Source organism: Myxocyprinus asiaticus, chromosome 24 (assembly GCF_019703515.2).
Source record: "Myxocyprinus asiaticus isolate MX2 ecotype Aquarium Trade chromosome 24, UBuf_Myxa_2, whole genome shotgun sequence".
Taxonomy (NCBI): Eukaryota; Metazoa; Chordata; class Actinopteri; order Cypriniformes; family Catostomidae; genus Myxocyprinus; species Myxocyprinus asiaticus.
This window is the reverse complement of record NC_059367.1, coordinates 2,873,373-2,887,387: the sequence shown is the minus strand read 5'-3', so window position 1 is coordinate 2,887,387 and position 14,015 is coordinate 2,873,373.

The window sequence follows — 14,015 nt, the reverse complement described above, 5'->3', positions numbered from 1 at the left end:
GTGGCCTATATCAGCAGGATAATGTGCCCTGTCACACTGCACACATTGTTCGGGAATGGTTTGAGCAACATAATGAAGAGCTCAAGGTGTTGCCCTGACCTCCAAATTCCCCAGATCTCAATCCGATTGAGCATCTGTGGGATGTGTTGGACCAACAAGTCCGATCCACGGTGGCTCCTCCTCGCAACTTACAGGACTTGAAGGATCTGCTGCTAATGTCTTGGTGCCAGATACCACAGGACACCTTCAGAGGTCTTGTAGAGTCCATGCCACGGCAGGTCGGTGCTGTTTTGGCGGCACGCAGAGGACCAACAGCATATTAGGCAGGCGGTTGTAATGTTTTGGCTCTCCAAGTTGTTTCCTCTAAACAATAATGTTTACAAACACATTTCTGGAGGTGTCTTTAATGTAAATAAATGTTGGGAAAATAACTATAACTCCCAGGTGGGAGAATTTTATGTATTTTGTTTTTAAAGCCCCCATAAAAAAGAAAATTTTAATTGATTCTAACCCGTGACGGTCACGCTGTATCAGAGCTTAAAGAAACAATGAAGCACATTCAGTCAAAAACATGTTTGAGCCACTTAAAAACAAAAAGTGAAGTGGCAGCGCTCTCCAGTGGGGTTGCCATGGTGATGGTCAACTATGCCTCCCCCAACTCACGCAGCTCACCCTGTGCTTTCAGCCCGCCCAAAAGTACCCAGAATTCAGGCTTCCCGCAACTGCAGAAATGGGTCAGTGCTTCATTAGGTTGGAGTGAAATAATTTGCACTTAAACTAAACAAAACAATGAGAGATACACTCATCAGAACACCAACACACAATACTGTTTATTTCACAAGCTAATGACCAACTATTGCAAACAGCTCATTAGTGGTGATTGCTAAATCAAGCATCACTATTACTTTTGCTCTAACTTTAAATTCTGTGTTTAACTTGTCCCGCAATGTTTGTGCTATAGACATGAATAAAAAGACATGAAAACTTCAAATCATGTGGATTGTTCAGGAGAGGTGTGCTATTACTTTTCTAAGCAGTTGGACTTACGATTTTCATCTGGTGGATGATACAATAGGCAAAAAAAAAAAAAAAAATCCCATAGACTTACATTGAAAGAGGAACTCGAGTCATATTTAAAGACCAGAGTTTCGTAGAGACTTGAGAGTGGACTCTTTTGACTTGGGCCTGTAAGCAACCACCTAGCAACCACCCAGAATACCTTAGCAATGGCATAGCATCACCCTAACAACCACTCACAACACCTAAGCAATATGGCGCAGATTTTGCACAGGCAAGCATAACTCACACTTCCTTCAGAACATGTAAACATTTAGTTATCTATATGATGTCACAGTGATTGTGCTTACATGATCTTACACCGATTTTGCTTAGCCGATAACGTGCAGAAATGCTAACCAATGTAGCCTTTAAAATCGTATAGAAAGCTACAAATAATATATTTTCTGCCTCATTCTTGAACAGATTCTTGAATGCACATATGACCAGAAAAGGATGTCGTTGTTATGAAGTTTGGAACAGCAAAAATAGTACACCTTGGCTGTGTCTCGTTTGGAAGGCTGCAACCTCCGGAGGATGCATTTCTTGGCCGCATACGTCATCGAGGCTGTCTCGTTTCGTAAAAGCAAGTAGGACGCTTCGAATGCATTCTTCGAATGTGACCTTCTTTCATGGGAATTCGGAGGATGCATGAGGTGTATCCTTCCTGGGCACTCACAACCCACAATTCTTTGCTTCAACGGAAATGTCTAAAAAAATGAAAGCAATTTGCCCGTAAATATGATGTTCAAACGCAAGTAATGTTAATTCCCAAGTTGAAGTACCTCAGTAGAAGGGTGCAGAGTATATAATATGTATAATTATATTAATATATAATTAAAATAAAGTATTAGACTAAAAGTACACCTGTAAAATCTATTTTCTCTTTACATCATTATAACTCTCCTAAAATGTACCTCATGCATTCCCTTCTAAGGGGACTTTGTTCCCTTCTCACTCAAAGCGCTCGTGCTTGTTAAAGAGTGGTGTGCTGTCATAGCAACCATGTTACATTCCGTTTCCGTTCATCCTACGAAGGCCGTCTCGTTTAAACGAGACTTGTTTAAAGGAGGACACTCGGTATACTGCAGCCTTCAAAGGATGCATCCTACCTAGCACTCAGCCTTCGAAACGAGACACAGCTCTTGTGTAAATTGTCATTTAGCTTTATGCTAAGCTAAAATGCTATTTCTTGCCTTTACATGCATCTGTTACCAGGCGTGATAATATTTTATAATGGATTCTATGAAGAAAATTCACGTTAGAGCATAACTTTTTTACTCTAGTAAGACCTTTGATATTAGAGCAAAGATGTACTGAAAAAATCGCATTCTTAATGAGAATTCAAATATTGTTTTTCTGTAAAAATATCTAAAAATCCAAAAAAAATGATAGATTTACTTGAGTAGCAAAATTGCATAAGATATTTAGGATTACTTTATGTACTTGTTTATAGTTAAAACAAGTGAACAAGCCAGTGCTGAAGAAGTATGTAGATTAGATTAGTTACTGACCTTGAGTAATCTAACGGAATACGTTACAAATTACATTTTACAGCATGTATTCTGTAATCTGTAGTGGAATACTTTTTAAAAGTAACCTTCCCAGTAGTATAGTCTAGGGCGTACACAGGCTTATGGCGTATGCCCACCTATCTTTCTTAGGATTTTGCGTATGCCCACCTAAAATAAGTGATGATACGTATGGCCACCAGAACAACGAGTAGTCTTTTGACTCGGAACTTTTTCAATCTACTAACACGATGCCGCAGCACCATTGAGTGAATGACAATAAAATGCAAAGTAATCTCTTCAGTAATCAAAACACTTTTTGAATGTAACTGTATTCTAGGGTTGATGAGTAACGGAATACATGTAACGGATTACGTATTTAAAATACAAAATATAAGTAACTGTATTCCACTACAGTTACAATTTAAATCATTGGTAATTAGAATACAGTTACATTCAAAAAGTATTTTGATTACTGAAGAGATTACTTTGCATTTTATTGTCATTTGTTTCATTTAATATTTAGTCCTTTCAGATGGAAAACATTTATACATATAAATGATGCGATCCAAAGTGTGTTTGAACAGCAGTGAAACACTTTCTTATGATGTGTTACATTCATACGAGCACACAGAGAAGTAAGTTTGAAGTAAGTTTGGAGCAGAAGAAATAGAAATAAACCTTGTGTAAATTGTCAGCTTTACGCTAAGCTAAAATGCTATTTCTAGCCATTTCACATGCACGTTATCAGTCACGATCATATTTTTTTATCAAGAAAATTCACGTTGGATCATAATTTCTTTTTTTCTAGTAAGACTTTTGATATTAGGGCAAAAATCATATTCTTGATAATAATTTTTTTATTGTTTTCCTGTAAAAATATCTAAAAATCCTTAAAACAAGATCAGTTTGATTTATCTTGTTTTAGAAACAACACTGCATAAGATATTTCGGTTTTCAGAGAATGTATTTTTAACATGTGTATTTTGTCTTACTGTACTGGCAGAGTTTTTATAGTCAAAACAAGTGAAAAAAATCTACCAGTGCTGAAGAAATAATCCAAAGTATTTAGATTACATTACTGACCTTGAGTAATCTAACGGAATACATTACAAATGACATTTTACAGCATGTATTCTGTAATCTGTAGTGGAATACATTTCAAAAGTAACCATCCCAACCCTGTGTGTGTATGTGTGTGTGTGTGTGTGTGTGTGTGTATATATATATATATATATACAGTATACACTGGCAGCCAAAAGTTTGGAATAATATACAGATTTTGCTGTTTCGGAAGGAAATTGGTACTTTTATTCACCAAAGTGGCATTCAACTGATCACAGTGTATAGTCAGGACATTAATAACATGAAAAATTACTATTACAATTTGAAAAAAAAAATTCCGAACTTCTTAAACTACTTTAAAGAGTTCTCATCAAAAAATCCTCCATGTGCAGCAATGACAGCTTTACAGATCCTTGTTATTCCAGCTGTCAGTTTGTCCAGATACTCAGGTGACATTTCACCCCACACTTCCTGTAGCACTTGCCATAGATGTGACTGTCTTGTCGGGCACTTCTCACGCACCTTACAGTCTAGCTGATCCCACAAAAGCTCAATGGGGTTAAGATCCATAACACTCTTTTCCAATTATCTGTTGTCCAATGTCTGTGTTTCTTTGCCCACTCTAAACTTTTCTTTTTGTTTTTCTGTTTCAAAAGTGGCTTTTTCTTTGCAATTCTTCCCATAAGGCCTGCACCCCTGAGTCTTCTCTTTACTGTTGTACATGAAACTGGTGTTGAGCGGGTAGAATTCAATGAAGCTGTCAGCTGAGGACATGTGAGGAATTTATTTCTCAAACTAGAGACTCTGATGTACTTATCCTCTTGATTAGTTGTACATCTGGTCTTCCACATCTCTTTCTGTCCTTGTTAGAGCCAGTTGTCCTTTGTCTTTGTAGACTGTAGTGTACGCCTTTGAATGAAATCTTATATAGCCTTCATTCCTCAAAACAATGATTGACTGATGAGTTTCTAGAGAAAGCTGTTTCTTTTTTTGCCATTTTTGACCTAATATTGACCTTAAGACATGTCAGTCTATTGCATACTGTGGCAACTCAAAAACAAACACAAAGACAATGTTAAGCTTCATTTAATGAGCCAAATATCTTTCAGCTGTGTTTGATTTAATGGCAAATGATTTTCTAGAATCAAATTAGCAATTTAACATGATTACTCAAGGATAAGATGTTGGAGTGATGGCTGCTGTCTAGATTTGATCAAAAATGACTTTTTTCCAATAGTGATGGTGCTGTTTTTACATCAGTAATGTCCTGACTATACTTTGTGATCAGTTGAATGCCACTTTGGTGAATTAAAGTACCAATTTCCTTCCGAAACAGTAAAATCTTTACATTATTCCAAACTTTTGGCTGCCAGTGTACATTTTGTAAGTTCATGTGGGACTATAAGTACAACAGTCAATATATTAATTTTAGAGACCGGGTGAGTGCATGCATGCGTGTGTGTGTGTGTGTGTGTGTGTGTGTGTGTGTGTGTGTGTGTGTGTGTGTGTTTGTGTGTGTCAGTGAGGGGCTTGTCTGATTATCACTCTTTCTAAACAATCTGACATCCAGCTGGCAGCTCTTGTCCTCTACATGCCTTAATTCCTAATTACTGCTGCTCTTCTCTCACAGCACCCCCACTGCAGATGGTGCGGACACACAAATCCACATACACAAATCCACAAACTCTCTCTCTTTCTCTTTTATTGCACACACACACACACACACACACACACACAGACACAAAACGACCTGACAAGTGCAGATGCTGTACGCAATAATGTAGAACTAGTTAGAGCCACTTGTTGCATGAAAATTATTTAATTCCACACTATAGAGTATTAAAATTAGAATTACTAATACAGAGAGCACTACAATTGGACAGAGATATTTACTATTTATAATCTATTGATGCATCTGAAACTGCTTCACACAACATTTGACACATTTTTGTATAATTATTATAGAAACTGTAACGAGTTTGTGAGTCTGCATTTAATATTTGCACTCTTTGTAAAGCTAAAACGCTATTAAACATGGTAAACATTTTAATATGCTCGTTTTCCAACACAATCATTTCATTTTTAACCTAAAATAACAACTACTTTCTAATATAATATCTAAATGATCTACTATTTACCGTCTTGATAAAACATGTGAAAAACTCACTAAACATTATTAATGAACTGTCTAAAACAGTCAAATAACTTTAAAAACAAAAAATTAAATACGAAAATACTTTAAAAGGTGTCTTACCCAACTTGCCCATCATCAAAGACAGCAGGACTGTTCTTTTATATCGTAAATAAACTTGTCCAAACTCCATGTCATGAAATGATGCTTGACTTCCAGCCTTAAACCTGTGGACACTCCAGAGAATATTCCAACATCATCCTGATTTCATCCCGTCTGGAGTGTAGTTGAGTCAATCTATCGTTCAGTCTTTTCAGGCACTGCAGGTGATTTACTCCACTAGGGTATGATGGAAAAAACAGTGTGGACTATTTTCCTGAACTGGAGTTTATCCTGCTCTCCTAATTCACTCCTGTCTGCCACTGCAGTGTGAATACATCATGTCTCTCTCTCTCTCTCTCTCTCTCTCTCTCTCTCTCTCTCTCTCTCTCTCTCTCTCTCTCAGACATATAGGAACTTTGTTTCAATATCAAGACATTTGATTAAAATGTATACACTAGGTGCTCTAACAGGTCAGCATTTCTTCTACGTTTTCAGTACTTCAATAGTCCTGCGATGTGACCAATTCATTTTTCTCAATTTAAATGAGGTCAAAAATAGCTGCATGTATACTATATGTACAAATTTCCAAGAACATATGTGACCCACATTTGGTTTTCAACCATTGAAAATGGGTACAACTTACCAATTTCAACACTGAGAGCCCCATATCTCTGGGATTTAACCATGTAGGGCCTTTAAAATGAAGATATAGAAAGGAAAGTTTGTTCTGAACAAGAATATAAAAGAATATTAAGATATCTTTAAGACTTCTGGAGTTATAGACACTCCAGCTTTGGAAAAACAACACAAAAACGTGTTTTTTCCCCATTTTTGGACACACACCATTTGCATATAATGCAACAAGTGGTGCTGATGTCAGCTGATTTTAGTAATAGACCTACCTACCTCTGTGTGAAAATGAAGACATTGACTTTCATCATCAGTTATGTACTTCTTTCACCAGTAGATAATGATGAAAGCCAAAATATTTAATGCCATGGATCAATATTCGGTCAGAACTACAGATCAAAAAATTAACCTTAGAAAGGTGTCAGCATCATTATTTTATTTGTACACAGAGATTGGTAGGTCTATTACTAACATAAGTTGACTTCAGCACCTCTTGTTGCATTATATGCCAATGGTGTAAGTCCAAAAATGGGAAAAAGCATTTTTTGGTGTGTGTTGTTTTTCCAAAGTTTGAGTGTCTATAACTCCAGAAGTATTAAAGATATCTTAATATGCTTTTAGATTCTGGTTCAGAACAAACTTTCCATTTGGTATCTTAATTTGTAAGGCCCTAATTCTTCAATTTTACTCATTTTCATTGGTCCATGTCATGGCACCCACATTTTGTTTGCGACCATTGAAAAAACCGTAGGTCAAATTGAACAATTTACGCATGGAGCCACATTGAGAGCCCCATATCTCTAGGATTTAACCATATAGGGCCTTAAAAATGAAGATACAAAAAGGAAAATTTGTTCTGAGCCAGAATCTAAAAGGATATTAAGATATCTTTAATACTTCTGGAGGTATAGACACTCCAACTTTGGAAAAACAGCACAAAAAAGTGCTTTTTTGCATTTTTGGACTCTCACCATTGGCATATAATGCAACAAGAGGTGCTGAAGTCAACTGATTTTAGTAATAGACCTACCAATCTCTGTGTACAAATGAAATAATGGCTCCACCACCTTTTTAAGGTTATTTCTATGACCTGTAATTTTGCTCCAAAATCATAGGTGAAATTTGTGATTTTGACCATCTTCTACAATATAATGGATTATTCTGTAAATATCAATCCATGGCATTTAATATTTTGGTTTTCATCATCATTTATGTATTTCTTTCATCAGAAAAAAACAAATCAAAATTGAGCCAGGGACCTCTGGTTGAGTTGACAGACAAACCCTATTGTGGCATCAGCGTTAGTCTCAGATCTGTCATTGTCATCCATAGACGGCTAACACAAACCTCCCAAACAAACCCCTCTCATCTGAACCGAGTACTGCTCGGGTTTATCTTCATCTTCTAACTACTGTTATTAATTTGTCTAACTTAGAGTATTAATAACTAAATATGGCGTGTACATTTTTGTGACGCTTTCAGAATGATTGCAGGACTACTGCCAACCCCTGTGAATCCCCTGGCGTGATCGTAATGATGTCAGGGACGAGACGGGGTCAAAGGTCAACATTACACCCCCATACAACACAAAACATAGGTCAGCTGATCACCTTTCATCCTGATAAAGTTTACCGCATGAAAGAGGCATGATTAATACTTTGATCAGGATGACCTCTTTTAAACACTGAGTAAACAAACATGATCAGTGAAGAGGCACAATTCCTTCTAAACCTTCTAGATGAATTTAATAAAGTTTGAGCGGCATATTTCAGAACAGATTCTTTTTGAATCTGTCATAATTTAATGCTGGTTTACGAAGAGGCTGTTATTTAAGAATGAGGCTCTTAAAAACTATATTGAACTCGATAGCAAACCCGCAGCTTGTATGTGAATCTAGAAAAGCGCTGTTACTCATGTTTTCATAGTAGTCTTAAAGGCAGTGCAGCACAAAAACACCCTAATTCAAAGGGTCGGAGAGAGGGTGGAAAATGATCAAATAAAATGACTTTATAATATCATGAAATCTAATAAAAAGTCAAATGAATTTATAATATGTCCCCTTTAAAAAGAGTGTAATAATCCCTTGTGTAAAAGAGTGTAATCCCCTCTAATCCGGTCTTACTGTATGTTAACTGTAATCAACCCTGTAATTGGCTCAAGTCATTGTTACAGAATAAACTTAAAGGAATATTCCGGATTCAATACGCGTTAAGCTCAATCGAAAGCATTTGTGGCATACTGTTGATTACCACAAAAATTAATTTAGACTCGTCCCTTCTTTTCTTTATAAAAAGCACAAATCTGGGTTACAGTGAGGCACTTACAATGGAAGTCAATGGGGCCAATTTTTAGAAGGTTGAACGGCAGAAATTTGAAGATTAAAATTTTACAAAAGCACTTTGGTTAAAACTTGTTTATCATTTGAGCTGTAAAATAGTTTAAATAGTCGTTTTTGCAGGATTACAGGGTTTACGGTTACGTCATCATGGCAACAAAGTTGTAAAATTGTATTTAACCTCCTGAGACCCCCAGCGTGACTGCTGTGTGCATTTTCCATTTCCCTTTCTGAATTGTAACTAGTAGCACCTAATAAATGATAAAAAATAAATAAAATAAAAATAAATAAATTCTAGAGCAAATAGTTTTCCTAAAAATGAATGTCCACATATGTGGACAGCGAGACTACGTAACACTAAGATATAGAAAATCAGATTTTTTTAATCAAATTATTTACGTTTCCAGGAGTGTTGGTTAATCGTTTTTGAGACATTACAGACATTACAGCTGATTTTCTGTAAAGCTGAATAAATAACTGTTATTCAAAGTATTGTCCAGCATCATCCAATCACTGTCAACCATGTTAAAATAAAATGATACATTATAAATTCTGAATCTATGTACTGATTATCATTGTCACATGTCTGTCAAACATGTTGAGTGTTCCAAACATCATCTGCAGCCTGAAACTGAACTTTTGATCAGATTTTAGGAGTGAATGCTATAGGATACTCCCTTGCTCCCTATTTAGTGAATGACTTAACCTCCAGTGTGCTGTCTGTCTGCACTGGTCTCAGAACAGTTTGAAATGCACCTTATTTTCATCCTAACTCCATATAAAGCCTCTGAAAGCAACATTTTCCAGCTTTTGGATGAACCCATTGATTCTCAGTTTGAAAATGCACAGTAAATATATATTAATGCATTAACTAATGTTAATAAATAGAATTGTGTTGCACAGTGATACAACAAATAAAATAACAAAGTGTATATTAAAATGAAGCTAAATGACCCACAGATGTGTTAGAGTTGAAAGTTATTCAAAATAACGAACATGTTTTTTCTACTTTTGTGGAAATGCGGTGCCAGTGTCCTCATATGTGGACATCATGTTTATCAGTGTGCTGACGTGCCAAAAATGAACGGATTTTTTAAAGAAGCATATCAAATGAAACTAGAGACTCTACTCTTTACACCCAAACAGGTTTCATTGAAAAAGCGTAGAGATTTCTTACCAGAGGCACTTTTGTTGGCGCTGCGTCCATAGGAGCGCTTCACGGAAATCGACGGCATGTTGTTGTCACGTGACTCGGTGCGGCAGAAGTTTTACCCTTAAATGACAGTCTAGAGTCTTGTGAACAGTATTCAGTTGTGTTTTATTCATTTAAAGTATGCATTACGTATAGCGAAGACGAAATACAACGTTCACGCATGTGGACGCGGGTTCGCACTAAGACAACTTTACACAAAAATGGTTAGTAAGCGATTTGATCACACTAAAATCATATTAACACATATTGTTTATGTCTTGTGGCTATACTTTTGAAACAGTGAGTATTTTAACTTTAACAGATTGGCCCCATTCACTTCCATTGTAAGTGCCTCAATTTTGTGGTAAAATGCTGTCGATTGAGCTTAAATGTACTGAACCCTGAATATTCCTTTAAACAAAAGCTCAGTGCGGAATAAAACACCATTTAAAAAATAATGAAGCCTTAAAACTGATTCTGTTGAGTGAAAATACACTGGAAAGTCCCTGCAGTTTGTCTGCGAGCGTCCATTTATAAACATCTCTTCAGTAAAATGACACACTGATGCAGTTTGACCGAGTCATGAGCAATGCTCTCTAAATTTACCCATTTGCTACATAAATACATCACGCTTCAATCAGCCTTAGAGGACTTTTTTTTATTTGCACATTTTTCCCCAAAAATAATGAATTATTACCTAGAAATTCATGTATTATGGAAAGGTGTATTGGCAGATGTGTCTCTTGATTTAAGCATAAAACTCTCTAAATTTTGTGGAAAAAAAAAACCTGCCAATGTATCAAGACAAATTACATTTCTATTCTCTACAATGCATGTTTTAAGACATTATGCAATTTTGCTTCTCGTGTAAAAGTATCTTGTTATATTACATTAAATTGTTTCAACATTTTACTGGAAACAAGACAAAGATCCTGATTAAGAAAATTATTTTTTGCCTGTTACCAGCCATATTTTCTGCAGAATACAGTCGAGCATCCAAGTCTAAACTCTCTCTCTCTTATTTCTCTGCTTCCACTTTTCTGCTGAGCAGATTTCTATGGTTTATTAAACCCCTTTAATTTAAGTACAGCCCATAATCTCATCCCACATGTATCTCACTGAGAAGGAATGCCACAGCAACATTACCAGTGATAAACAGATGTTTCACCTAATTTGCCACCTTGGTAATATTTCATTGTATAACAATTCAGAGATACAATGACTACATTTAGACACAGCACTATTATCACATTTCACTGTGTTTCTTGGTAACACCTTACAATAAGGCTGTATACGTCAATACAATTGTTAAAATCAATGAACAATACTTTAACAGCATTTATTAATCTTGGTTCATGTTTACAGTATCAGATATTAATACATTTATAACATTAATGCATTGTAACATGAACAAACAATTAACAATAGTAGACTATATTTATAAATTAACATAATATGGTTAATTGTTTGTTCATGTTATATAGTTCCTAATGCATACAACTTTTAATGTTAATTTGTTTCATATATATGTAGCAGTTAACAGTAACCAAGATTAATATATATATATATATATATATATATATATATATATATATATATATATATATATACACACACACACACACACACACACACAGTACTGTGCAAAAGTTTTAGGCACTTGTGAAAAAAGTTGCATAGTAAGGATGTCTTCAAAAATAATGCCATAAATAGTTTTCATTTATCACTTAATGTCATACAAAGTCCAGTAAATATAAAAGCTAAATCAATATTCGGTGTGACCACCTTTGCCTTCAAAACGGCACCAATTCTCCTAGATACACCTGGACACAGTTTTTCTTGGTTGTTGGCAGATAGGATGTGTCAAGCTTCTTGAAGAATTCATCACAGTTCTTCTATCTATTTAGACTGTCTCAATTGCTTCTGTCTCTTTATGTAATCTCAGACTGACACGATGTTCAGTGGGGGGCTCTGTGGGGGCCATGACATCTGTTGCAGGGCTCCCTGTTCTTCAATTCTAATCTTTTCTATTTGCAAAAGTAATGTTTGGGAGTCTAACATTTATATTTCCTATTGACACACTAAAGCTGAAGATATAAATAACCATCTGAAGACAAATGCTTTTGTGAAACACTTTTGCACAGTACTGTATATATATATATATATATATATATATATAGTTTATTTGTAGTGTAAAGTTAACTTAAAGACCCTTCAATCACTGTTGTATAATACTGGGAGTTAAAACTACGTGGGAATGAATCTGTTTTGGTCTCAACAAAGAGGTTTAACCAACCTAATCTGATTAGCTCAAAACGCAACAAAAAGAGCCGAATCATCCATTCATAATGAACAGGTGGTTTGTAGAGATGGTGTCATGGTGGTTGTGCTTACACATCCATTATAACGAGATTTAAAAGAAGTTTAAAAAAAAAAGCGAAGTTTACCAAGTCATTCCTTAACTATCAATTTCGAGATAAAACGTAACCTATCACTAAAACAAAGGAAATGCGAGTGAGTCAGAATGTGTCATTGGTGACTGTACTGATGTGTTTTGATCATATGCTGATTCACAGTCTTGTGAAGAGTGGAGTAATCAGTTTCTAAATGAGTTCTTATGACCGCTGATACTCACAAACTCCTCACGGATTCTCACAGAGAGGGAACAGAGCTGTATGACTGTGACTCAAAACCTTATAAGTAGTCTTGCTTTGACTGGAATTACATAGGATAGTTTGTTCGCATAAACATTGTGTCCAGATCAATACAGCTTAATAACAGGATTTTACTGCCATAATTATATAGGTTAAACCAACCTTATTAGTTTACCTAAACCATGGGGAATTAAAAGGAATAGTTCTTCATCATTTATTCACCCACATGTTGTTCCAAAAGCCTGTTTAACTTTCTTTCTTCCATGGAACACAAAAGGAGAAATTTTGTAGATTTTTCATGGTACTCTTTTCTTTGCAATAAAGTGAATAGTGAGTGACTAGTACCCATACTGATCACAATTTAAAGAAAAGAAAAACATAAAAGTGCCCTAAAAGTAGTCGATTCGACAGTACATTCCAAGTGTTCTGAAGTCATATTTGTGTGTTCTGAAGTCTTTATTAACTGAAAATCTTCCCCGCTCTTAAGCCTCTTTGTACCACCAAACATTCTATGGCATTTTTAAGCACTTAAAAAATACAGGGAAAATTTAGAACTGCACAACTCAAAGTACAGGCTGATTTATTTACCAACATTTTCAAGGATTTTTCCTCTGTACAGTTTTGTCGTAACTCACAACTCTGAATTAAGTTTAAGTTTCTTTTAAACACTAAAAAAATACCAAAAAGTTCAGCATTACTGTACAACATCATGCGCATGCATAACAATCCTGCAGGGTAATATCATTGAAACACTATACTGATATTGTACTACATCACTTTCACTTTGAACTGAGCATAGGACTTACTGAATACAATATTTCTGACCCCAGCATTCCACTAATCATTCAGTAAGGCATATATGAGATGCAGTTTACTTATTCAGTTCAGATTTCTTTTGCATTCACTCAGGCAGTTTGGGGTACAAGGTAAATGTAAATGTCAGCTAATTGGCTCCCTCTAGTGGTAACTGTTAACAAAAAGTAGAGATTAGTTGTGGGTTAACAGAGAGTTTTGTGACCATATTTATTAGGCAAATAAATAACCATTCTATTTGACTTTATCTAGCTTCTAGCATGTAAGTATTGCTTGATTTGGAAAGATACTGGAGAGAATAATCAAGTTCAACTTTACTGAGATTTGTTTGACATACACTAGAAGAGTTTTGTTAAGTTATGTGTCAATACATCTGGTTTGCTATGATATAGTGTTAACTGTTGAAGGTTTCCAGCTGATCTTTCTATGAACATGTCTGAGAAGAGACAGAAACAGTGTTTGTCTTTGCCAATGTACTGTCTGTCCTCAACTGCCCACACCTGAAACACACACACATTTACGTATC